General features: G+C 45.8%; 1 pseudogene across 1 annotated transcript in view; it reads right to left on the bottom strand.

Moving 5' to 3' along the window:
- Positions 1-20,350, bottom strand: part of LOC144116228 (inactive selenide, water dikinase-like protein) — a 244,568-nt pseudogene extending 224,218 nt beyond the window's left edge. The window contains exons 1-5 of the transcript XR_013311795.1: positions 20,236-20,350; positions 19,625-19,700; positions 13,487-13,628; positions 8,833-9,146; positions 28-131 (exon numbers count right to left, since the gene is read on the bottom strand). The product of XR_013311795.1 is annotated as an inactive selenide, water dikinase-like protein (transcript). The remainder of the gene's footprint in view (positions 1-27; positions 132-8,832; positions 9,147-13,486; positions 13,629-19,624; positions 19,701-20,235) is intronic.
- Positions 20,351-25,342: the final 4,992 nt, after the last annotated feature.

Raw genomic sequence — 25,342 nt, 5'->3', positions numbered from 1 at the left:
CATTTTTTTACAATGTTGAACAATTACAGCTATGTAGGGGTCTTCAACAGATGGATAGAAGTAATCAATAGTTTGAACCAGAGAATAACCAGAATCTCCAAGGGGCACAACACTGGAATCCATGCCAATGTCTGAATGGAAAAAAAAATATGTATATTAGTCAGGTTGTTATGACTAGCTTCTTGAAGAAAGGGACATTTTCTGGGAAGTTATCACAGTTACTACATTTAAAAACACTGTACAAGGCACCCAAAATGTCTTCAATGAGGTTAAACTGTCCGCACACTATCAGTGCTGGGCTTTGTTCCCGTTATGACTTGGAGAACTAGAGACACCTAGCATTAGTTCCACGTTTTATTCTTTCAAATGAGGCATTAAACGTTAGAATACTTATGCCACCATGTGGTATTCACCTATGAGCACTAAATTGGTATCTGAATTTCTTCTTTCATGCTATTTCACTTTAATCAACCGAATGATGGCTGAGACATGTGGTTCACACTTAGGTAGCATGAGGCACGAAAAAAAAACCTGTAATATAAATGGTGATACATAGTTTCAATTCACTAAAACACTTAAGCCAGCTTGCTTCAAGAGCTGGAATGACAACAAGCAACATATCAGCCATTAAATTGCCGTTCTTTTCGTGTCTCATGTGTCCTACTTGTCACACCCATCATTTGGTTGATGAAACTGAAACTTAAACAGTGCCAAGAAGAAATTCAGTTATAAATTTAGCAGTCACAGGTGAGTACCAGGTGGTGATCTATGTATTCTAATGTCTAAAGCATGACTTGAAAGAAGAAAAAGTGCAAGCAAAAACATTTTTTTTTATGAGGCTAAATTTGTACTGAAAGGGAACATTATTCATAATCCAACACAATACTATGCTGAGACACACGAAAAGGAATGAAACATAGTCTACCGGCCTGTACCCGAAAGTGTAATGAGCTTTATAACCGAACACCAGAATAAAGCTGGCCACACAACTGTAAATGTTTAGTCAATCTGCTGTACCAGAAGAGAGCGTCGTGCATGTCTTCAGCTACTAAATTCTTTAATTATTTATTAAATAATCAGTGTGTATTGTAAAACAGAGTGCAACTACTTGAGTGTCTGTGTTCAGTTTGTAAAACTAAAGTACACTTGGATCTTTATCAACATTAATATCACCTCACTGTCATATTTCAGTCACTGACAACCATTGTCCCTCCCTCACGCTTTCAGTGCGAAAGCACTATTCCACATGTACCAACCGCTAGCAAGAATCTTGTCTTGTGCTCATACTATCCCGAGCTCGGGTCAGTTCGGAGCAGCATCGCGCAAGCTGCAGCCAATCGGATGAAGCTCAGGTAAGTTCAGAGAAGCATCGCGCCAACTGTAGGCAATGGGAGGAGGGTGTTGTGTATTCTGTCTTTTTTTTGGGGAAGGGGGAGTGCGTCTTTCACGAACGGCATCGTTTACTACTGCCTGTGTTTCTCGTCGCCCGTGTGCCCTACTTTGAGTTTTTGTGTGTGTGTGTGTTTCCTACGCACGTGTGCACGACGGGGTGCCATTGGGGACCGGAGCAGTGCTGGGACACTCCCAGTTTTTGGATCGCCGGTGTCTGGCCCGGGATCAGGTTTCGACGACGGTGCCCAGGAGGTGAGTTGGGCAGCGAAAGGCCGGGTGCAGCTGAAACCGGCCGGTGCCCCTCGGACTCTCGGCAAGACAGTGGCTTCTTAGACGGCAAAGAAGGGAGACGTTTGTGCCGGGTGTTCCGTCTGACCACTCTTTGTGTATCCGTAAAGTCAATAGTTTTCCTTGTCTGTTTGTTAAAGAATGCGTCTACGTGTTGTCACTGTTTCCTGAATATTCACCGTCGCACGATTCGACTCTCCCACACGAATTTCTCGCAACATGGTGCCGAAACCCGGGAACTGCAATCTCCAGGACTTGGAGATCTTCTGAAAGCTGGAACCAGGCTGCGACGGTAATGGAGAAAGTGAGTGACGCCACGGTTCGTGTTCTGCGCAATCATGCAGAGATCGAAAGAAAAGAGAACAGCGCGTCGACAGCAAACTACCAATAACAAGCTGATCAACGAGGCCAAGGCAGCTTTGGGAACGACATACATCGGAACATTGTGCTCCCTAATCGAAAGACTTGGAGCCAACAACGACGAGTTGCTTAAGCTGAACGCCGAATTGAAAGATTCCATTGCTGATGAAGACTTCGCTTCTGAGTTTGAGACGGTCATGCGGTACGAGGACGCAGCATGCTTGGACAGCTGAAGGCGAAAGAAGCTGAACTGCTGAGAGCTCCTCGCCTATTGGCTACACAGCCGGCAGAGCCACAATGAGGAAGCCAACATGGCGGCGGCGAAGCTGTTCACCGCAGTGCAGTCAAGCTGCCCACCCTCCAGCTGCAGACCTTCAACGGTGAGCTTCGACAGTGGCGCGGCTTTTGGGAGCAGTTTAAAGAAGCAGTTGATGAGAACGGAAACCTCACAAAGGGAGAAAAGTTTCATTACTTAAGAAGCCTTCTGAGTGGAGCGGCAGTGCCATCGATAACCGCATTACAGGCGACAGGGGAGTGCTACGACGATGCCATAAACATTCTATCCAAGTGCTTTGGCGACACCCGACAGATTATCCAGGAGCACCTTGCCCATCTGAGATCGCTACTGTCCGTAACATCATCGGACGACGTGCGAGGCCCGCGAACCTCGTGGATCACGTTCAATGCCATGTGCCCGGACTGAATGGGTTGAAGGTGAGTTCGACCACTTATTATGCCATGATGATAGACATTCTTTTGAAAGCCCTACCTGCTGACATCGTCGTTGGCTATTATAAACGGCTGGCCAACACTCCGGAGTGGCCGCGTTCAGCTAGCGACACTCAGAACGGTGAGGCTACATCTGTCACGATCCCTTCAGACGGTGAGCTGGAAAAACTTCTAACTTTTTTTACAGTCGAAGTTAAAAGCTGGGAAAAGAGCAGTATTGGCAGCAATAGAGACTACAAGCAAGTCAGACAGGAAAGCGAAAAGAAATCGTTGTCTCTCCTGCCGACGTCTGCGGTACTGCACGCAACTTCCCATGTAAGGGAACAGTGCTTTTTCTGCGGCTCACTTACAGCGCTGCAGACTGCGACAGTAAAATAAACAGGGAAGAAAAATTGCAAAGACTTAAAGGGGACAACCGCTGCTTCCGATATACCTTGAGAGGACATCACTTGAAAGACTGCCACCGCCGACTGAAATGCGGGAAGTGTAGCGGCAGACATGTGTGATCAGTGTGCAACCCAAACTGGAAGCCGAAGATACTAGAGGTGAATCCAAGATTGGAGATTAACAGCTTGCATGCAAGCAGCTGAAATTCCGTCAACAATGAAATTCTTCTGCAAACCTGCCGGCTTTGGGCTATTGGAGAAGGTAGGCGCAGTTACATTCGAGGCATCGTAGATGGGGGAAGTAACCGCAGCTTTATCTGTGAGGACATCTCTAAATTTTTAGGCCTCAGAGAAAGTAAAAAAACCTCTCTCCAGCTGAGTACGTTTGGGACAGCCACATCAGCACCAGAAAGACGTCGTCTAGTAGAAGTGCATCTTTGCCGCCAGTACAGTGACAAGGAATACATTATAGAGGCCATTGAGGTTCCTTTCATCTGCAACGACATAGTCCAGGTGCCTGTCGAAAACGACTTTGTCAGAGCAATAGAAGAGACAGGACGGCCCTTCGCGGACAAGCTTCTACTGCTGGAAATGCCAGTGGTACCCGGAATTGGGCTTCTTATTGGCGCTGAACCCCTGTGGAAATTCGTGACGGGCGAAATTCAATGCTCCCAGCAAAACGCTGACTTGGTTGTCCTGGGGTCGGTCTTCGGTTGGATGTTTCAGGGTCCGATATCCGTGCATACCTCAGTTGACAATTCTGCCAACTCCTGTGTCCTCAGGGTAAGCACAGTCCTTGAAAGCACTGAAAGACTTGTGAAAGGCTTCTGGGAATTGGAAAGCACTGGCATTATGAATCATACCGGAGGGCCGAATGAGGAAGCGGAAGCGACTGTGGGTGTTTGAAAGAAACATCAGAATGAAGAACGGCTGCTACGAAGTCGCCCTTACTTGGAAAGAAAACAGTGGACAACTTTGTGACAACCGCTCACAGGCACTACAGTGACTGAAGAGCCTACGGAAAAGAATTCAGCGCACTCCAGAATTTGGCGCGGAGTATGAAAGTACAATGCGGAGCTACATAGATATGGGCGACGCCAAACATGTAACACCTGAAGAGCAAGCCACCGATCAGGCTTATTACATGCCACACGCTTTTTTGTCCAGTGACTCAAGAACGACAAAGCTATGCATTGTCTTTGACGCCTCCTCACATGAACAAGGGTCTTCCTCCCTGAACGAACATTTGGAGAAGGGCCTTGTCTCTTAGCTGATCTGCTCAAACTGCTGATTCGTTTTCGACTTCCTCAGATCGCATTGACAGCTGACATTGAGAAGGCATTCTTGCAAATCAGTGTCCGAAAAGAGGACCGAGACTCCTTGCGCTTTCTCTGGTTTAACGGCTTGCCTTTAAGGGAAGAACCTGATCCTGAAGTAGAATAGTGGCGAATGAAGCGTGTGCCGTTTGGCACCAAGGATAGACCTTTCCTGCTAAATGCCACCCTGCAATATCACCTTAAGAGGGTTGAGGAGCCAAAGCAGAGAATAGCTGCGCTTCTGGCGGAGTCGTTCTACGTCGACGACCTGTTGCTTGGAGCAGACACCGAAAAGGATGCGGAGATTTTTGCGCAGGCCAACGATATTCTTGGAGCTTGCGAAAGTGGTCGTCGAACTCAAGGCACTTGCAAGACCTATTTGCGTCGCAGGAGGGACTGAATGACTCGGTTGGAACAGTAAAAATTCTTGGGCTTATTTGGAATCCTGCAGAAGATACGATCACCATGGCCACCAAGTCTCTCTCAAGCATTTTGGACAGAGAGAACAACTGCAAAAGACTTGTTCTACAAAACATCGCCAGAATATTTGATCCTCTTGGATTGCTTGTACCATTTACCATACAAGCCAAGGCACTCTTTCAGGAATTGTGGCAATGACACATTGGTTGGGATGACAAATTGCCCAATGATATTTTCAGGAAGTGGGAAGACTGGAAGTCGGAGCTAATGGACCTTCGTTCACTGACCGTACCCCGATGTGTTGCTCCAGTAGTTCAACCGCAGAGTGTACAGTTGCACATCTTCTGCGACGCCAGTCAGCGAGCGTACGGGGCATGCGCCTACCTGCGACTACAGGACTCCAACGGCAGTGTTGACACGAAACTCATCTACACGAAAGCGAGAGTTTCACCCCTAAAAGGTACGATTCTTCCCCGAATTGAACTGATGGGTGCACTGATAGGTGCTAGAATAGCCAAGTTTCTGGAAGGCTGCTTAATGATGTATGCTGGTCGAACGAAAATGATTTACTGGACCGACTCCAGCATAACCCTTCATTGGTTGAAAGGAAACCCTTTGCAGTGGAACCAGTTTGTGCGAAACAGTGATCGAGGTTCAAACCTGCACAGAGAAAGAACAATGGAGGCATTGTCCCAGTTCACAGAACCCCACTGATCGTGTGGCACGTGGAGTGACTCTAGTCTTCAAGAAGACCGACTGTGGTGGTTTGGACCGTCATGGCTTTCAGAGACAGAGGAGTCCTGGCCAGCTCTGAATGAGTTACGTCCCAACGCCTGAGGAAAGTTCGGAAGAAAGGAAAGAAGTAAAGGTGTTGCAAGTAAGGGCATTTATGCTGATCTTGGACCTGGCTCACCACAGTAGTTTTTTCCGAATTTTACGGATAACTGCCTGGGTGTTCAGATTCATAAGTGCTTGCAGGAATCCGTCTGGCATAGTTTTTTCTTGTCCAGCAACGGAAGAGGTAGAAAGGGCCGAAGCATACTGGCTGAAAGTTGTTCAGGAAGAAGCATACACGGATGACATATCCCGTCTTGGCCAAGGGCTCTCATTGAAATCACAATAAAGCTAACAGAAGTTACAGTCCATTTTTGACCCTGAGGGACTGCTACGAGTAGGAGGGCGGCTGCACTTCTCCGACGAGAAAGAACAGGTGAAGCATACACTGCTCCTCCCTCCCAGCCATTCGTTCACGGAGCTCGTTATTCGAGACGCTCATTTACGAACATTACACGGCAGCTCTAGAGACGCTCTCACAGAAGTGGGAGAGAGGTTTTGGATCCCACGAGGACTTCAACAAGTAAAAAGCGTTGTAAACAAATGCAACATGTGCCTCAAAGGTCGCGCAAAGCCTGGAGAAGCTCTCACAGAGCCCTTACCAAATGAAAGCGTTTGCCGTTCTGAACCGTTTCAAGTGGTTGGCATAGACTTCGCCGGGCTGCTCTTCACTAAGGACAAGGACACGGTCTATAAATCTTACATTTACTTTGCTCTCTTCACTTGCGCAGTTACGAGAGCAGTTCATCTGGAGCTTGTCTCAAACCTATCATCCGAAATGTTCCTATTGGCTTTCATATGATTTACCGCTTGATGAGGACTGCCATCAGTGATATACACTGAAAATGCCAAAGCCTTTCAGAGCGCCTCTAAAGAATTTGCAGCATTGAGAGACTCTTTGTTTTACGGAAATTTCCACGACCACTGTGCCAAGACACGCATCAAATGGAAATTCATCATGGAAAGAGCAGCATGGTGGGGTGGATTCTGGGAAAGGATGGTGAGGACTGTGAAGGTTTGCCTCCGTAAAATCCTACACCAGGCAAGACTCACCTTCGAACAGCTTACTACAGTACTGCAGGAGGTGGAAAGCATTGTTAACCCCGCCCCCTAACCTACATTTCTTTGTCACCAGAAGACCCCGAAATTCTTACTCCGGCACATTTTTTTACAGGAACGAGACTGATGTCGCTACCTTCTCCGTGTCATATCAGTTCGTCAATACAAGCTGTGACACGAAGGTGGATGCACCGCAAACGATTGCTGGAGCAGTTTTGGAGGCGATGACGGAATGAATATCTTTTGACACTAAAGTCGGCGCACACTTGCGGAAAACAACAGGCTCGACAGACCTCTGTAGGAGACTTAGTTCTCCCCCGTGAGGATAAGGCGCCGCGACACATGTGGAAGACGGGGAGGATCGTCGAAGTGATCCACGGAAGAGGTAACCAAGTCCGAGCATGTGTTGTGGAGCAGCCCAACGGATCCACATTGCAAAGTCCGGTACAGCTTCTCTATCCCCTCGAGTTGTGTGTGTAGTGCTGCCACTGTTGGGGCCGGGAGGTTCTTGTGTATTCTGTCTTTTTTTGGGGAAGGGAGAGTGCGTCTTCCACAAACGGCATCGTTTACTACTGCCTGTGTTTCTCGTCGCCCGTGTGCCCTACTTTGAGTTTTTGTGTGTGTGTGTGTTTCCTAAGGACATGTGCACGACGGGGTGCCATTGGGGACCGGAGCAGTGCGGGGACACTTCCAGTTTTTGGATCGCTGGTGTCTGGTCCGGGATCGGGTTTCGACAACGGCGCTCGGGAGGCGAGTTGGGCAGCGAAAGGCCGGGTGCAGCTGAAAGCGGCCGGGCCCCTCGGACTCTCGGCAAGATAGTGGCTTCTTAAACGGCAAAGAAGAAAAACATTTGTGCCGGGTGTTCCGTCTGACCACTCTTTTTGTATCTGTAAAGTGAATATAGTTTTCCTTGTCTGTTTGTTAAATAATGCATCTATGAGTCGTCACTGTTTCCTGAATATTCACCGTCGCACGATTCGACTCTCCCACACGAATTTCTCGCAACAGAGGGCATCACGCCACCTAGGTCACATAAACTTGTGGCAACATCACAATCTGCCCATTGGATTGTGAGGAAACTGACCGCTGTGGCAGTTAAAAAAATGATTTGTCGCAAAAGGTTGCTCGGGAAGAGCAACATGGGTCGCACGATCCCTACCGGTGGCTATGATAGAAACAGACACCTGTCAATGCAGTGGCACATCCCTTAACCGCTGTGCCACTGCGCTGGTAGTGGTACGCCGCCATCTATGAATGTTAAGTAGAGAATTACCACCTCTGCCCATATGGGCATTATCCTACTAAACCCCTCAGAGCGGCACTTAAGTGTCCCCTGCTTTCACACGTGTACTTTGTTTAACTACGTTAAACCCCTACCACTTTTATTTTGTTTAAAGGACACTGAACTTGAAAATCACTCACTTTATGTGTCACGCCACTAGTGAATTTTAGGCACGAAAGACTGAACAGAGTTGACTGAATGCCAGAGGTATTCTCTCACCAGTGAATAATTCAAGAACTGCAATTCTATAAAACAACAGAAGCATGAAACAAAACGATCAATAAGTATATCCTGCATCACATAATACATTCATTTCAATGCTGGTACAATGAAAAATCTTTAATTCCATCATTACATAAATGGCAACCTTGTTGACTGTCTGCACTGTTCTGAACATTAAATAGCTAGATCAAGACAGTGATCAACAATTCCAAGTTGATGAATTTTGCATTTTTGGTAGGCTGGACTATAGTGAAAAAAAGAGCAGAATGATGTTAGCACCTGCTATAGCACACTAATGCATGCAAGTGAACAACTGAGTACTTTGCACCAGTACAAGTACATAACACCACGACGAATACTTATGTCCTGAATCCAGTAGTACACTCGTTTCACTGCCGTACGGTTACAAAGCTTCACTGCAGTAGAAAAATCTGCTGAGCGTATCGTTCCGATACTTGTACAATCAGGCAAAGACAACAACAAAGTATCTGCACAAGTGTTCGGTGTACAAATTAAAACAAGCTGCTCCAAAGCTTGAACGCACCGATCTGTGATCCCTCAGGGTGGTACAACACGGCCTTCTGTGCTTCGCCGTCTCCCCTCAGCGAATTGAGCAGCTTGTTGAGCACACCCTGGGGAACCTTGCAGCCTCATCTTTTCATGTCAACCAGGCCCAGGAGCCAAAACTCTGGCTCGAGACCGTGCTCGGCGTTGTCGAACGGGTGGTAGATCACCGTCACGCCGCTGGCTCCGCGTCGGAACATGTAGCTCCGACCGGCGACAGCATCGACATGTGCAGCCTCACCACTCATCGTGGCGAAAGTTCGAATGGCCCGTGGCAGTGGCGGCTTATGCAGTCTGAGGAGGAGAAGAAAAGGAAGTAATGACACCTCCAGCCAATCAGAATTGATCACCGATCAATTCAATTAATTCACACAGTGGAGTGGCAGCGGACAGCTTTGCCCAAACTGACTGCTCATGACAGCCAGCCGACTTGCCTGCTCGCATTCCTCGGAGCCTGTCGAACGCAGCTCCAATGTCGACCGAGAACCGTCTTAATGCGCTTCACTTCCTTGCTTGCTGGCACTTCCCTATACGTTTCCCCACTTTTTCTTTTATATGTAGCGCAAAGATTAGTAGTAGCACTGCTACCTGCTCAAAACTATTTTGAGTTGCCACCTAGAGGCTATTCTTCAGTTTGCCGTTGTTGGTTACTAAAGGCATTAGAAATACTTTTTATTTACTTTATGATTACAAATGCAAAAAAAGCAAAAATTCTATTGAAATTTCAAATGCACGCAACGTTACCTAAGCATGTAAACTTTATGCACACACACGCAAAAATAACTTGCAGTCACTAAAAACCGCAGCGCCAGCAAAAACAAAGTGGCAATACTTGGACGCCATCTGGACAGTGTGCCTGAATGTTGTCTAATCCCTTAGTGACCTGACGAAATCAGCAGGAAAGATAAAGTCGCAAGTGCTTCGGAAAGCTCCTTGAATGCAGGCGAAAGAACGTTTAACTACATCAAAGACTTTCTCTCTGATAGAACGGCTAAAAGTCAAATTGGCACAGTCAAATCCGACCCCTCAGTTTAGGAGACAGAGGAATACCACAAGGATCTGTCCTGTCCCCCTTATTCAATATAACCCTCAACAAAATGGCACACGAAGTCACCAAAATCCCAGACCTAGAACACTCTTTGTACGCGGACGATATCGTCCTTTGGACCACTAAGGGGAGTATCGGCACGATACAAGACACGCTACAACAAGCGGCAGATGTAGTAGTAGAGGAGGCACAAGCTGCAGGACTTCCGTCCCAAAAATCCGAAGTCCTCATCCTACACCCAAAGCGTCAAAGAAAGAATAAAGCACCTCAGATCAAAATCTACGCAGAAGGGGCAGCCATCCCAGAAGTGGAAACACTAAGAATAACACGACACACTAATTAAGAAACTGAGAAACACCGTCAACCAAATCTCCCTTCTCATCAGACGCATCGTAAATAGGCAAGGAGGAGTTAAAGAAGCCGAGACCAGGAAACTAATCCAAGCCTTCGTTCTTAGCAGAGTCATCTACTCTACACCATACGACCTGGATGCTCTAATTAGACAATCCTACAAAATTGCACTCAACCTCCCCCCCGTCATACCCCAAATTAAAAACTACTCCAGTTAGGAATTATAAAACCTTGACAGAAATGATGGAAGCACACCTCACCGCACAATACGAAAGACTATCAGGCACTGAAACGGGACGATTCATCCTAAAGACGGCAGGAATACAATATGAAGGAACCCGTACACAACCTTGCCAATTCCAAGACACATGCACAAACACTTACTAGTCCATCCTCTGCCCAAAAACATGCATCCAGACTACTATACGGACAGAACAAAGGATGGGAAGTAAAACTTCACGAAAGATTTTCAGTTCAGAAAGACACGGTGCATGTGGACGTGGCAGAACATGCGGACAGAGACGCCTTTCCCTAGCAGTTTTTGATCATCGAGGCTCTCCCCTCGCATCGGCGACAATCGATGAAACAAAATTTCTGGAGGAGGCAGAGGAAGCTGCCATAGCTTTAGCCATTACCTCCACCACTGCCAAATACATCATCAGCAACTCTAAAACTGCAATTCGAAATTTTGCCAAAGGAAGGGCCCACTCTGCAGCCATCAATATATTACAAAAAATCTCAAATACCTGCCAGATCACATTGATCTGGGTCCCCGCCCATTCGGGCCATCCTGGAAACGAGGCGGCGCACCGATTTGACCAAGGATTCGTGGTTAACCGGGAGGTGCGCTACCCTGAGCTCAGGTCGGCCAAGGAGCGAGTGACAACCTACAACGAAATTACTAACCACTTCAAGAAAGAATGACAAATCCTCCAAGAACCACGTACATCTCTAAGTAAAACATAACTCAGCTGGCGGCAGCTCCAAACAGACACTTTCTTTAATCCGTACATGTACTCTATATGGTTCCCAGAGCAGTTTAACCCCATCTGGTCTCTCTGCAGATACCTTAAGGCAGACACACCACACATCATCCTATACTCATGTAATCAAGAGAAGCCGTCGAACAGTCTGCAGCTCTCTACTCAATCGCAGTGGGAGGCCGCGCTGCTTAGCTGGGACCCGGAGGTTCAACTCCGAGTCACAGAGTGGGCCGAAGAGGTCGCCGAACGACATCATCTTGATCTGCACGCAAGGGATGCCAGCGTATGCGTTTCGGCCTCGAATACGCAAATTACAGTCATCAAATGCCGGCGCTGCTTCTCAGAGAGGCATAATGTTTAAAACCGAGCACCTGAAGCACATGTACACAGCCAGATCTGAACGAAGGACATTTCAAGAAATGCGAAATAAGCAGTCACAACTTGCAGCTCTGCAAGAAAAGAAAAGGCTTTATTCGATGCGCTCTTGAAAAGCCTATAACATAGAATTGCAAAATACAAGTAGCAACATCAGGTAGTAGCCAATAGAGATATATTGATACTGACTCAACTTAAAAACAAACAGATGACACAACACAGGATAAGACATGAACTCAAGAAGGGGCTGGACTAACAACTGAAATTTTATTGAAGGAAAGCCGCAAAAGAAGATCCACAAAAACATGCGTGTGCACAACTTCCCAAAGCAGTGAAAGGAGGAAATACAATCAAAAGTCATTGGCATACTAATGAATCTAAAAAAGCAAATTCCTTACAGCGAAAGTTTACCGACGGCTTAGCCACACGTGTCCTTAGTGTTACCGATGCAGTAAGCCTCAACTATCTGCCGACAGATTTCTCCCTTCCGTAAACGACTGATGTGTTGCAGAAATTAGGTGTGCAAAGAGACAGGCCATCCACAGATTTGCATTCAAAAGATTGAGTGTGCAGTGCCAGATTAGAATTTGCCTTCCCCCTGTAGATTGAAAGTGCTCAGTCAGGTGGAAATTCAGACATCTGCCTGTCTGCCCATAGTAGTTGCAGCCATAAGGCAGTGGAACGCAATAAACTCCATCACTTTTGCAAGTGGTGAACCTTTTTATATGTGACACTGTACATTGTAAATGATTACCCATAGTTTTATCAAGCCTTTTTTAATAGCGGCGCAAAGGCCTCTTATCTTGCACTTAGCTGTTACGACAACAGCAACATTAAACTTTGCCGCAACTTTCTTGAGACTGTGCGAAATACTGTTGAGGTAAGGTCAGCATCATCCGAGTATGTGTTCCTTTCCCTCGAGCGAGTGAAAACACGCTCTGACAGGTTGGTGAGATGGACAAGTGGGAACCCAGCCGCCATTAGCCGCCATCGGTAAGGCTAAGAACATGTGCGTGGTTAAGCCGTCGGTGAACCCTCAGGAATTTGTTTTTTTAGATGGTTTACTAGTGTGCCAGTGCCTTTCGATTGTTTTTCGCCCTCTCACTGCTTTGGGGTTTGCACGCGTGCATCTCTTTGCAGGTCTTCTTTTGCCGCTTGCCTTCAATAAAGCTTAAGTTGTTAGACCAGCCTCGTCTTGTGCTTCTCTCATCCGTGTTGTGTCTTCCGGCTGGTTTTAAGGTGTAATACTGAATGCCAGAATACCGCCGTTTTAGAGTCAAGCGCACTTATAATGGCTGCAGTTAAAATGAGTGTTCATTTATTATAAAAAATTGTGCTCACTTCATTAATATATGCACGAATCAAATGACACTGCATAACAATAAAAAAAGGACTAACCCTCATGGCGAAACTGCAGTTAGAGCGAACAAGGGGGCACTGTAAACCTGCCCCCACATCTCAAAGCTTGAACTTCAGGCCAACGCAGAAATCAGATCAGATTACTTATCAAACTGCATGACACTGCCACGCAAAGAATGTGACCACCAATAAAAAAGGCGCAAAAAGCAAACTGTAGGTAGCAGCCAATCTCATGCAATCTCATGCAGGCAAGCTACAAGGTCAGGCCAACAAAGACGTGGAAGGAGAAATTAGTCTAAAGGCCACAACAAGCACATAATTATTAAGGTTTTTCACAGCACACTGAGCCCTTTAAATGGCAAATACTTTCCTCAAAAAACATACCAGAAGCGGAAAATTGTTTTTTCACCTATCAATTTTTTTCATGTATGTCACTGTTCTTGAAGCATGGGTAGGTGCAGAGTAGCCAATTTAATGCATGCATCCTTAAGCATTGCCATGCCAAAAACTGTACTTACAGAAAAAGCTTGCTTTACTGAGTGAATACCACTGGCCATTCACAAATTTCCCAGCCTGCTCCAGATCACTGGCTCAAATCGCACGCATCACTTGGTGGCTTGCACGACTTCCATGCAACCCTTGGTCTTTAGCTGGAAAAAACTGAGGGATCAGCAAAATATCAAACTTTGTATGCATTGCTTTGTTTCAATGAACGACTAAGAAAAAAGCAGCGTTTTCCTTAAGCACAACTATTTTTTCACACTAGCTTTCTACAGTAATTCACGTTTATCACGACCTCGTTAACGCTGACTTGCTGCATGGTCCCAGCACTACTGTGTATAGTTCTATGGTTTCAAATGCTTGTTAGCTCTGAGCCTTTGGCCTTGCACTGGTTAATGCAGAAAACCTCGGAAAGGGCAATCAGAGCTTTAAGCTTTGAGCCACAGGTATTCAGAAGCTCGGTGGTTCAGTGGGAAAACGTTTGGCTGGGCGACACAGTAACAAACGCTGCTACAGTTACTTTCACTCCATTGCAAAATACTCGCACAGCAGAGACCTTTCCTCCATTTTGCAGTGCAGAAACAATCACTGAAATTCAAAGCATGCATACTAAATGCACACCTACCTTCGAACACAGCTTTAGAATTATGGGTATAATTATTGCAATGAAATACCGGTCAGTACATGTAGTTTTCAATTTATCCTAAAATTATAAGCAACTCGACAAACAATAAACATTAAAAGGGAAATAAAATAACCAGAATTGTTAAAAAATCTATGTCAGAAGAAATATGTGACATCCACCACACTTCAGCAGTTCTTAAGCTTTGTGCACCATCAAACCACACTTTCTTCTTACAGGCACATTTGCACAGAAATTGGGTTGAACCTGGTCTTTAAGAATCTTTTTAGGGTGCAACATAGGGAGAAACCAGGTTTTACCCAGAAACAAAGGGCCCTACACATTCCATCACCAGCCCAAAAGGTGCACTTGAGTCTACAGCCTCTTCCATAAGTCTCCAATTTTCCTGCCCTTCATAAGCTGCATGATCCCTGTCTGCTACAAGCCAAATTTTACTATTTTACCAGACTCAGAGCCTCCCACTGCTTTTCTCAATCTTGGAATCCTGCAGCCCTAGCAGATCATCAGCTGTTTATTTATTTATTTACATTCCTGCAGTGCCACGAAGGCATAGCTTCAGGGGGGATTACATACATACACAATCAATCCCACAGCATGTGCCAACCTTTTTACAGGATGGGAAAGAATCTATGGCAGATGATAAAAAATGTTAACAGCGCATTCACATCAGTCAATTCTTCAGGGAAGGGCAAGAGGAAAAGCAGAAAAACAGCAGCTGAGCACGTGTGCACATCACAATTCCGACAACAGTGCTCGGAACTTTGCTTCGGATTGGCATTGAAGAATACATTGAGGCAGCTTACAACATTCATGAAGAAAGAAAAACAGTTTGAACACCTTAGTACCGCATTTTATCTCATGTATTTTGCAGTCGTGGTTGTGCCTTCTGGATACAAAATGAGATGGCAGCAAATAAGCTCCGGGGCTAATAGTAGTTTCCTTGAAATAAATGTGGTAAAGGAATTCTAACCTTATTCGTAAACGGCACTCCTCCAGAGAGTCCCAGTTCAGGTCCTGCTTGATACTGTTACTTCGATAATTAAAAGTATATCTGTTAGTGACAAACCACGCCGCACGATTCTGAATGCGTTCCAGCATATCACAATAGTTTCTGTCTAGAGGGTCCCACACTGCTCTGGCATACTCCATAATTGGTCAGATGGTAGTGAAGTATAAAAGTTCCTTAACCTTCTGAGCAGCGTCCCAAAAATTCCTTTCCAAAAAATTTAGCAATCTTGATGCCTCTGCCAAAATATATTGTCTGCTTTCTCCATCATTATTCTCATTTTAGCACCGCACTCTCCACAGCAAAAGTGCTGGATATTGTACTATCAACATTTTTGTGTGGCGTGCAAGTGGCTTGTATCATGACGAATATGTGTAAATATAGCCTAGCCCATTTTCCATACCACAACTACAGCTGCAGCCAGATATCATTTTGTGGAGCAGCACAATGGCCTTCAATTTTACAATGGTGAAGTATGCAGCATTTTGTTTCAAACATGAGTGTGAAGGGAAGACTGTGTATGGTGCATGAAAAGAAAGGAATGACACACATACTGGAGTTTGCAAGAATGCCCTGTGGACATTACAAAACACTGCCACCCTTGCTTTATCTTTGCCAGCTAACAAACTCATTTGAGCACAGTGTACTAAGCCAAACTTGAGTACATGAATGTCTCACTATATTAGGCATATCAAATTTCAGTGAAGATTTGCAGTGTATTCCAGTGAGTCAGTGCATCACAGCAAAGGTTTTGAAAACAAATGCAAGTTTAGGAGCTTCACAAGCGCATGAGCTTGCCTAATCTATTTATGCATGTAACTGAGAAATTTGCCTTGAAATGATGTTTACTGCTGCAGGTCACAACATTTCTATGCCAGGTAGCCCATTACAAAAGAAGTCAGCATAGATACTGTAATAAGTAATGTAAGTATGGTTGAATATAAAACTGACTATCCTTGAATATAGAACTTACTATCCAGGCCATAGCTCTTGGATCTAAGCTTCACATATTTCTGCATAATACAACTAACAAAGCAATAAAGCGAGAGAGTTTTTCGAATGAAATGAAAAACAATATTTCTCTGGCATTCAAAACCACTGACCTGCTACTCAGCGAGGAGGGAATAAGAGAGGCAAAGATGAAGGAATAGAGGAGCAGAAAATTGTTAATGCTTAGAAAATAATAATACATTTAAAGAAATTTTATGAAATGATGTAGCCACTAATTTTACTTGGTTTTATGAGGTTTAAAACCACAAAGCGGCACAGGCTAAGTTAGATATTAGAGAAATGGATAAATCTTTAAGTGTGCTAACATCACAGAGTTCCTGCACCTCTAGCATTTCGTCTCCATTAAAATAAGACCACTGCAGCTGGAATTGAACCTGCATCTTTTTGATGAGCAGCTGAGTACCATAACCACGGCTCCCATTTGGGGTGACATGCTTAGTTTGGTTTATTTGGGTTTAACATCCCAAAGCGACTCAGGCTATGAGGGACGTTGTAGTGAAGGGGTGACATGCAACAAAGTGGTGACTAACAGGCTTTACAAAGTTCACTACAAAGAGAGTGAGCATTGATGAGGTTTTAGAGTTTGTCTAGTCTAGGAATGCCATATATTTGTGCAGATAATTCATTACAAGTACATGCGGCCTATGACAGGCTCTGGGACCTAAAACACAAAGCAACTCACGCAGCTCTCTCCTCCATATCTTAGCATTAACCATGTGTTTTTATTTCAGTGGTTGAATTTAAAATTCAACCACTGAAAGAATTTTAAACTTCCTAGTGTAACACTTTTTGCCCGAGAGATTTGTAGCAGCAATGCAGTTTAAAATTCTTTTTGAGCATACTGCAAGGCACTGTTCTTAACTTCTGCGTGCATGCCAAAGGCCTTAAACCCCAATCTACTCGCAACCATTTCTCTCAAATGCTCTGCATTTGCGCACGACCTGGCTTAGACGTGCGGATGACCTGGCCTAGATGTACTCTGTTACCACTTCCACTACCTCACTACCTATCGTAAAATGTTCTCTTTCCAGATTGTTTAGTATTTTAGCTTTCTTCATTTGCACACTGAGTATTTATATCCTCTATCATGAACTACAATTCCTCATCACCTACTACACCAATAACATCACGAAATCAGATGTAACTAAGCCGTTCTCCACAAGTCTGTGTTTCCCAAACCAATCCATGGCTAGACAAAGAGGGTCACCTCATCTATCATTTTTGTCACATCTCATTCACTCTATGTGTTCTAAACAGTAAGCAACCATTGATTTCAGGTCATAGCTGCCAAAACTACACTTATGACAAACTTCACACGCTAGGACTTAAGAATTCGCTTTCTACAATCATCACATAAACGTACTCACTCGGCTTTCTCGTCACAGATGGAGGCTGGCACTGTGGTGTGGTGTTTATCTCTCGTCAGTGTTCACACATGAACACATGCAGTGCATTTTGTTACTGTTTCCGCTTGACATACTCACAAAGACGAGAGAGGATACTCAGTTTTTTGTCTCGTCGGTGACAAGTTTTCGCTTTCCAGCTTTCTGCCAAGGCCTGGCTTGGCGACTGTCAGAGTTTCGTCGGCGTCGCTTGTCACAAAGCCTTTCACACCACTGAATACCTGGCCATCGTTAGTGCTGCTGTAGTCATTCTAGAGTGATCACAGAGGTTTATGTGCGTGACCGACCGGTGCTATGCCAACAAGTTCTGCTAGCTAGCCCACAGGACCCCATCAGCATCACTAGCAAGCAGTGACTGTTGAGAGGCGATATCAACAAAGTTGCAATATTTGAGGCTGCGCCCCTTGTTTTCACTTAATGCAGGTGAAAGGATGAAGTGACTCCTAGGTAGGCCAATATTATGTTGCACTCAGTACCTGTGATTGCTAGAATGTTCCTGTTTACGACCAGTAAAAAAATTCAAAATTGTTAGTGTTTAAAATTTTGTACCCCTCCCCTCTAAACAGCAAGAGCCCAGCTGCTTATGCAAGAAACAGGAACAGAGGTAGCTTGATTAATCGAAAAAAGAGGATGTGCAATGCATGTGTAATGCAGAGAAGATATAAGCAATACCACACTACAACACTGGGAGGATTCCAAGAGTAGGTGAATGCATGAATGGGTGGAAATCAGGTGGCCAAATGAGATTAGGAAATTTGAGGAAAAAGGGTGGTAGCAGGTGGCACAGGATACAGTTACGTGAGATCCACTGGAGAACCATTGTTCTGCACTAATTTTAACGGCAGATTCACAAGACAGACAAATTCACCAACTCCAGGAACGGGCTGCGCATCATGCGACTCAATGTCAATCATTGCAAATGGCACCAGCACTGTGGACTGCACATGAGGAAAAGTAGTCAAGAGTTCGACGGAAATCCGTCTGGTCAGGCATGGTGATGCAATGAAGTGAAGTAGCAGTCACTGACCATAGTCGAAACAAGAAAGACGTTTCGAAACCCGTACGGGTTTCTTGTTCACAGTGAGCAGGACAAGAGCGGTGAGCAGGACAAGACACCGCTCTTGTCCTGCTCACTGTGAACAAGAAACCCGTACGGGTTTCGAAACGTTTCTTTTTTCGACTATGGTCAGTGACTGCTACTTCACTTCATTGCATCACATGAGGAAAAGGAGACATATTTTTGCTCTCAACTTTGAGCAGCAGTCAGCTGCACTTTTAAGAGCAAAGCTCTGAAGTACGGCAACATTGGCCCTTTTTGTTTTACTGACATGAGGATCCTCGTGAGCGTGCAAGTCTCATGTTTGTTTTACACCAAATGTGTTAATTGCGAGGTATGTTTAACTAAAGAGGGGGCATCTAACAAGGGTGTCAGCCCTCCGCTATGGCACCTCTTCTATAATTCCCTCCTATATCCCTCTCTTACATCAAGGTTCAAGTGTCCACCAAAATGTGAGGCAGTTACTGTGACATTTCCTTCAATTTTCCTTCAACTAATTTTAAATTTTTGAAGGATCCAGTTTTAAAAAGGTAGAGGTACAAACTGTGCCGTATAACCATATGCCGTGAAAATAAACCAGCAATAAATCTGCTGACAGCAGCTTAGCCAGTGCATTGCAAGGATGCTATACCATACAAGGATTGGTGTCATCATGCAATGTTACATCACTGACTGACATTTTGGTCTCTGTACCAGAAATACTGGTAAACCATAGTTGTAGACCACGATGTTTTAAAGGGATAAATGAACATATAGAGCCTTTTCGAGGACACATGCGCATAAAAGGCAACAGGTGTGCAATGTCAAAGCACCTGAGGCAGGCTCAACTCCTTTATGTTAACAGCAGCTGCATCAAGAGCTACATGAGTGACTATATTTTGTACAAGTCTACAGTTCCTGTAATTATAAGCTGAGGTACTGCTGTGAAATGCATGTAGAGTTTGCATGCATTCCTAAACCCAGCTGCAAGCCTATGTTGAAAATATTTTTCTAAATAGGCAGGTAAGACATGCATCACTGAAAAAGGATAACTACCATGAACAGCTCAGGATAGATGACACAGCCGAAGGCAGGAAGCATGCATGGGCCAATAGATATTGGCAGCTGGCAACTGCAAATAAATACATTCAGAGCAACAACTGTCAGTGGCTGTAGCAATGTCATGAATGGCAAGAGAGGAAATTGTCTTCTGCTCTATAAACTAAAATTAGACATAATATAAATAAATAAAAAAGCGATCAGCTAGCCCATGACAAAAAAAAATGAACAGATTTTATGTGACGCACCCACATACATTCTTTGAGGAGAGTCAGGATGACTGTCATAACCACATTGAAAGATGAGCTGGCTGAAATACCGCACACCGATTTGAATATAGGAGGAACAGGCTTTCATTAATTCTAATCATGGTGCCTTGCACCAATATGTAGGTATTAAATTGAACATTGCGACCAGTCTGCCTTGGAAAAATCAGAAGAGAGAATGGAAAAAAGCATGCCTTCACTAGCAAGAAGCCTGATATCTCACATCACAGCTTAGCATCATACAAAAATTGGTAGCGCATTTTAACAAATCTGCAGAAAATTAAAAACTGCACAAATTTGTCGACTGTAAATGCAAGTAAGGGCAAGAGAAACAAAAAATACCAAAATACACTGGTGAGTGCGGTGAAGGGAGGTCTGTGGGTAGGATCCCGTGCCTGGAAAGAGTTCCGAGCTCGGAGAAATGCCGGCAGCACAGCTGATGGCACGCAACCAAGAATAAATAACTGTTGTATCCCGTACCGTTGGGGAACTGCCCGGTCCGACTGCCCGGAGCAGCCGGAGCACCACCACGTCAAGCACCCGCCACGTACCTACTTCGACCAACTCCCTTTTATTCCAGTTCAATGATGAATATATATACAGATGTGCGAGTCAGCTGACCAGATAGGGCGCATGCCTAGCGCCACCTAGTTTATACAAACATAACTACAGAATACAATACCACATTATTCCCCCTCAAAAGAGTTAGCAACTAACACTGGAAAAACACAATAAACACTCAATGTCTTTCATAGTCTTTAAACCACACTGGTGGTCTTCTTTGTCTCGTCGAATGCCTCAGTCCTGGAACGTCCCTTTCAACTGGCGTCTGAACAGATGGCTGCTGGGGTGGGTCGTGGTTCTCCTGCTGTGGTTCGCCAAGTGGTTTTGCTGATTCAGGCGAACAACTTTTCGGAACTGTAGGTGGTGGAACTGGTTGGGGGCAAGGTACCAGCCGACTCCGATTCCATGTGCGGCCATCATTGAGCTTGTAGGTATCTTGACCACATTGGTCCACAATGGTGAATGGACTCGAGTAGCTCAGAGCGCCCTTAGGCACGTGACCAGGCAACTTGACTCTCACCGGTTGACCTGTTGTTAATGGAGAGTACTTTGCAGCTCGTCGACGGTCAGTGTAAGTCTTACTTGCTTGTTGCCTTTATGCTACTCTGCTGTGGATGGACTTCATCGCTGCCTGCGGATCTTGAAAAACTCTTTACCTGGCGCTCCTACAAGATCAAGTTTTGTTCTGGGATGACGGCCGTGAAGAAGGACGGAAGGCTTCACTCCTGTGGTCGCATGCGGTGTGAAACGGTAGACTCCCAGGTATTCGGTGATAGCTTCCTTCAAAGGCCGATGTTCTTGTGCGCAGACTTGAACGTACTCTTTGAGTACTCGATTAAACCTCTCTACCTGCCCGTTAGCTTGCGGATGATAGACTGCCGAATACGTATGAGCGATGCCACGTTCTTTGAGGAAACTGTCAAACTCCAAGGCTGTAAACTGAGCACCATGATCACTCACAATCTCGTCTGGATATCCTTCCCTGCTGAAGATGCTTCGCAGAAAGGAGATGACTGTTGCAGTTGTCACCCTTGCTGAGAAACAAACCTCAGGCCACTTGCTGTAGTAATCGATGGCTGTAATGGCAAAACGGCAATCTGCCGGCACTTCGGAAAAAGGGCCCACAATATCGATGCCTAGCTTCTGCCATGGTGCAGATGGGAATGCAACTGGCTGCAGAGGTGGTGTCACGGGTTTTGCAGACTTGTCAACAGATTGGCATACCGCGCAGGATGCAATGAATTGTTCTACTTGCTTGCACATAGCAGGCCACCAGTATTGCTCACGTAGTCGCTGCTTTGTCCTCGTTATTCCCGGATGAGACTCGTGGGCTGCGTCAAGAAGCCGTGCTACGAGGGACGAAGGTACTACAAATTTGTCACCACGAAGCAGGAGGTCTCCAACGACTGAGAGCTCAGTTTGCACCCGGTAGAACGGAACTGCTTCGGCAGGCAACATCTTCACTGCGGGCCATGCCGATGTCACCCACTTTATAACCTGCTGCAGCAACGGGTCCTGCATCGTTTCAATGACAAACTCTTCATGAGTAATGCATGTTGAGACAACACAAACAGTCTCTTCTTCCTCTTCCTCCACACGACCTGGAAGGGGCATCCTTGAAAGAGCATCAGCAACAGTATTCTTGTCACCCTTGTGAAATTCAATCGTGAAGTTGTATGCCAACAGCCTGGCGTGCCACCTCGCAATCCGGAACGGTCGTCGCCAACTGTTGTATCCCGTACCGTTGGGGCACTGCCCGGTCCGACTGCCCGGAGCAGCCGGAGCACCACCACGTCAAGCACCCGCCACGTACCTACTTCGACCAACTCCCTTTTATTCCAGTTCAATGATGAATATATATACAGATGTGCGAGTCAGCTGACCAGATAGGGCGCATGCCTAGCGCCACCTAGTTTATACAAACATAACTACAGTAACAAAAAAACCATCGACAATGGCAAACGACTTGAATGCGGGCCGCACAAGTGAGGGATATAGCAAAAAGCTAGAAATCCTAAATAAGTGTGCAGTTGCATCCCCGACAGCTCGCAGTGCTCAGAAGGAGAGGAAGCATCGACGCTTACAGCTCAGGAGAGACTTAAGATTGATCGATCTTTGGCATAATACTGCCTCATATACTGTTCCATTAGGGAACAGATATCTGTATGCGTTTACTGCTGTATGCACCCTGTGAAAATGCTCTGAAGGCAGGCGCTGCACTACACAGACAATGCACTGAATGCAAAACAATAAAACCCGCTTATCTACGGTCACCTGTAAAGAAAGTGTTGCATCGCGGAATGCGGCAGCGTAATGTGCAGAAACAGCATCCACAGAAACCATTAACATCATCCAGGCATCGCCGAAACAACTGAAAGCCACGACCGCATTGAAGTTTGAAGTTTTGAACCCCTGCGGTAGAAGTCGCCATGCTGGATTGAGGCGATTGCGGTTGGATTCTGTTGGATGAAATTTTCAGATGCTTTGCTGACGCACGACCCTCACGCACAAACAGCAGCTCACGGAATCGTATTGTAGTTTATGTAGTCTAGCTTTTTGCCTAAAACTTTACTCCTGTTGTCTTGCCGTGTTATTGCATACAGTGTTGCAGAATATCATCATCACCATGTGTATGCCGTCTGCTCGATCATCGCCCCCTCTAGGAAGATGCCTGCCGTGTGCACGAAAAACTGCTTCCCATACCTTTCTTTTTTTCTCCTTTAAATTTGAGGTAGTAGCTAGCGATCCTTGTGGCGGCTGCTTGCAACATATGCGCTCATGCGCACATCACCAAGCAGTCGTGGCGTGCCCGCGCCGTAGCAGACGACATCTCTGCGCCAGAAGGCGCCTTCCGCGCGTCTTCGACTGTTTAAGCAAACGAAAACAAAAGTACGCAGAGCTGAAAGTAAAAAGTCGCAAAGAAATTCATTTTGCTCTCTCATAGGCGACATAATCCCTCTTTAAATGAAGTTTAGATCTTTTGAGAAAAGTATGTTGGCAGACCTATCACCAGAACTGTTTAACACGACTGCTGACTGTTGCCACTCGCTGCTTGCAACTGTTCCTGTATTTTGGCACTTCAGCAGCAGTTTTACATGCTCATTGTGCGTATTGAAAAATAATTTTGTTTCGTAAAGCACTACGCGCCATTGTTGCGTCCCAAACTGCACCTCAAGCGAACGAAGAAAGGAGCCCGGAGTCTCATTTCATGAGCTACCATCCGACAGCGCTACGCGGGAGTGGTGTATAGGTGCAATAGCGAGAAAGGATTGGGTGCCAGCATGTGATTACACTGTTGTGTGCAGCCTGCATTTCAAACCGTCTCATTTCCGAGACGACTGCAAGTGACGTCTGCTGAAGCCAGGTGCAGTGCCTTGTGTGTGTTCAGTGCCAGAACGCCGCGCACGGAGGAATCCGCCGTTCCGATGAAACCAGATGTAGGAGCGGAAAAACACAAGCGCGAGCCTTCGCCAAGTGTGCCTTGCGTGTTAGACGTGGGTAAAGGAGAGCAAGACAAGGCAGCCCCTTCAGTGGAACTACCCGGTTAGCTATCGACATCAGATGCTGCTCGGCCATCCAACGGGCAATTTACAGACGGTAGAAGCAGCGAACTCCACATTGAACATGACGTGCCTGCACCGAGTGGCGCATAGCATGAACCTGTGCAACATGGCAAAGAACCGGTCACAGCTGTGGAGAAGAAGAAATGAAAAACCAATGCTCATGCTAAAAAGTAATTTCAAATTGCCCATCCGCGTGACGTCACGAACTGCTCCGACGGCGGAGCGGGCGCGCGGCCGCGGCGATGGCGAAGCGCACGCCGCACCTGCTGCTCCTTGGTAACGGCGCATGCGCACAACTGGCCTCTCGGACCACAGCGAAATGCTGGTTTGGCAGCCAAGTGTCGCTCTCGCTACAAAAGTCGCCACAGGCTGTCAATGAAGCCACTGATCGACTGGTTCGCTGTCTTTATTGGTCGTATAGGAACCCAGAACCCAATTATTTTGTTGTGGTCATAACCGAATGTAAAAATTCTGCGGGTATCGTACTGCGCCTCTGTTTTTGCTGTACGACGGCCATTGGTGACAAAATTTTGGCCCACCCGCTTGGCGCAGAGGGTTCGGAGTGGTGGCAAACGAATTGGGCACACAAAGTTGTTAGTTGGGTTAAAGCCTGGTGTGTGTGAGGGATTCGTACCGACGACCTTTGCTCCTAGAAATCGTAAAAAGAGCGACCTTCGGAGGGCCGTGGCGGGCGAACTAGTGGTCGCAGAGGTATGCGTGTGGTACGAAACGAATTGTAGTTTCGTGATGTGCACGGTGGTGTCCAGATTTGTTGAAAACATAGGGGAGAAGAACTTAGCTAACGCTCTTTATTTGATATCGCATTCGCGTATCATTGGTTTAATTTTTTTCGTGTCATCCAGAGCCGTCTTCGCGAAGTCAGCGATGCCCCCTTAATTAGAAATCGCTGCTGGACAAAATGGTGGGATAACTTTATGCCCAGAAAAGAGGATCGCTTTTCAATATCCTGTCTCGTGCTGTAACTTTTTTCTTTCATACAGCTGAATGTTTTACTTAAATATATCTGATTTCGTTGCGAAATTAGCTTAAAATGGTAAAGAACACAACTGATTGGGCATAAGTGTTTTTTCGAAGAATATAGGGCACGATTCCGTAAGCGTGAAAGATTGCGCCATGCGTGAATTCTTAAAATTTTTGAACCATTCCTGTTATTTGTGTGCAATTGGGGGTTCCAAATATACGCACATAACTATCAGATTTTTCTTCATAATGCGTGCCTGAAAAATCCACGTGCGAATGACCCTTTACCTACATGTGCTTGAAACCAACGACGTCACGAGAAGGCCGCGCAGTTTGCTTGG

The sequence above is a fragment of the Amblyomma americanum genome, chromosome 1 (assembly GCF_052857255.1).
Source record: "Amblyomma americanum isolate KBUSLIRL-KWMA chromosome 1, ASM5285725v1, whole genome shotgun sequence".
In the NCBI taxonomy this organism is placed as follows: domain Eukaryota; kingdom Metazoa; phylum Arthropoda; class Arachnida; order Ixodida; family Ixodidae; genus Amblyomma; species Amblyomma americanum.
The sequence above is the reverse complement of the archived record's forward strand: the minus strand, read 5'-3'. Positions and strand labels throughout refer to the sequence as shown.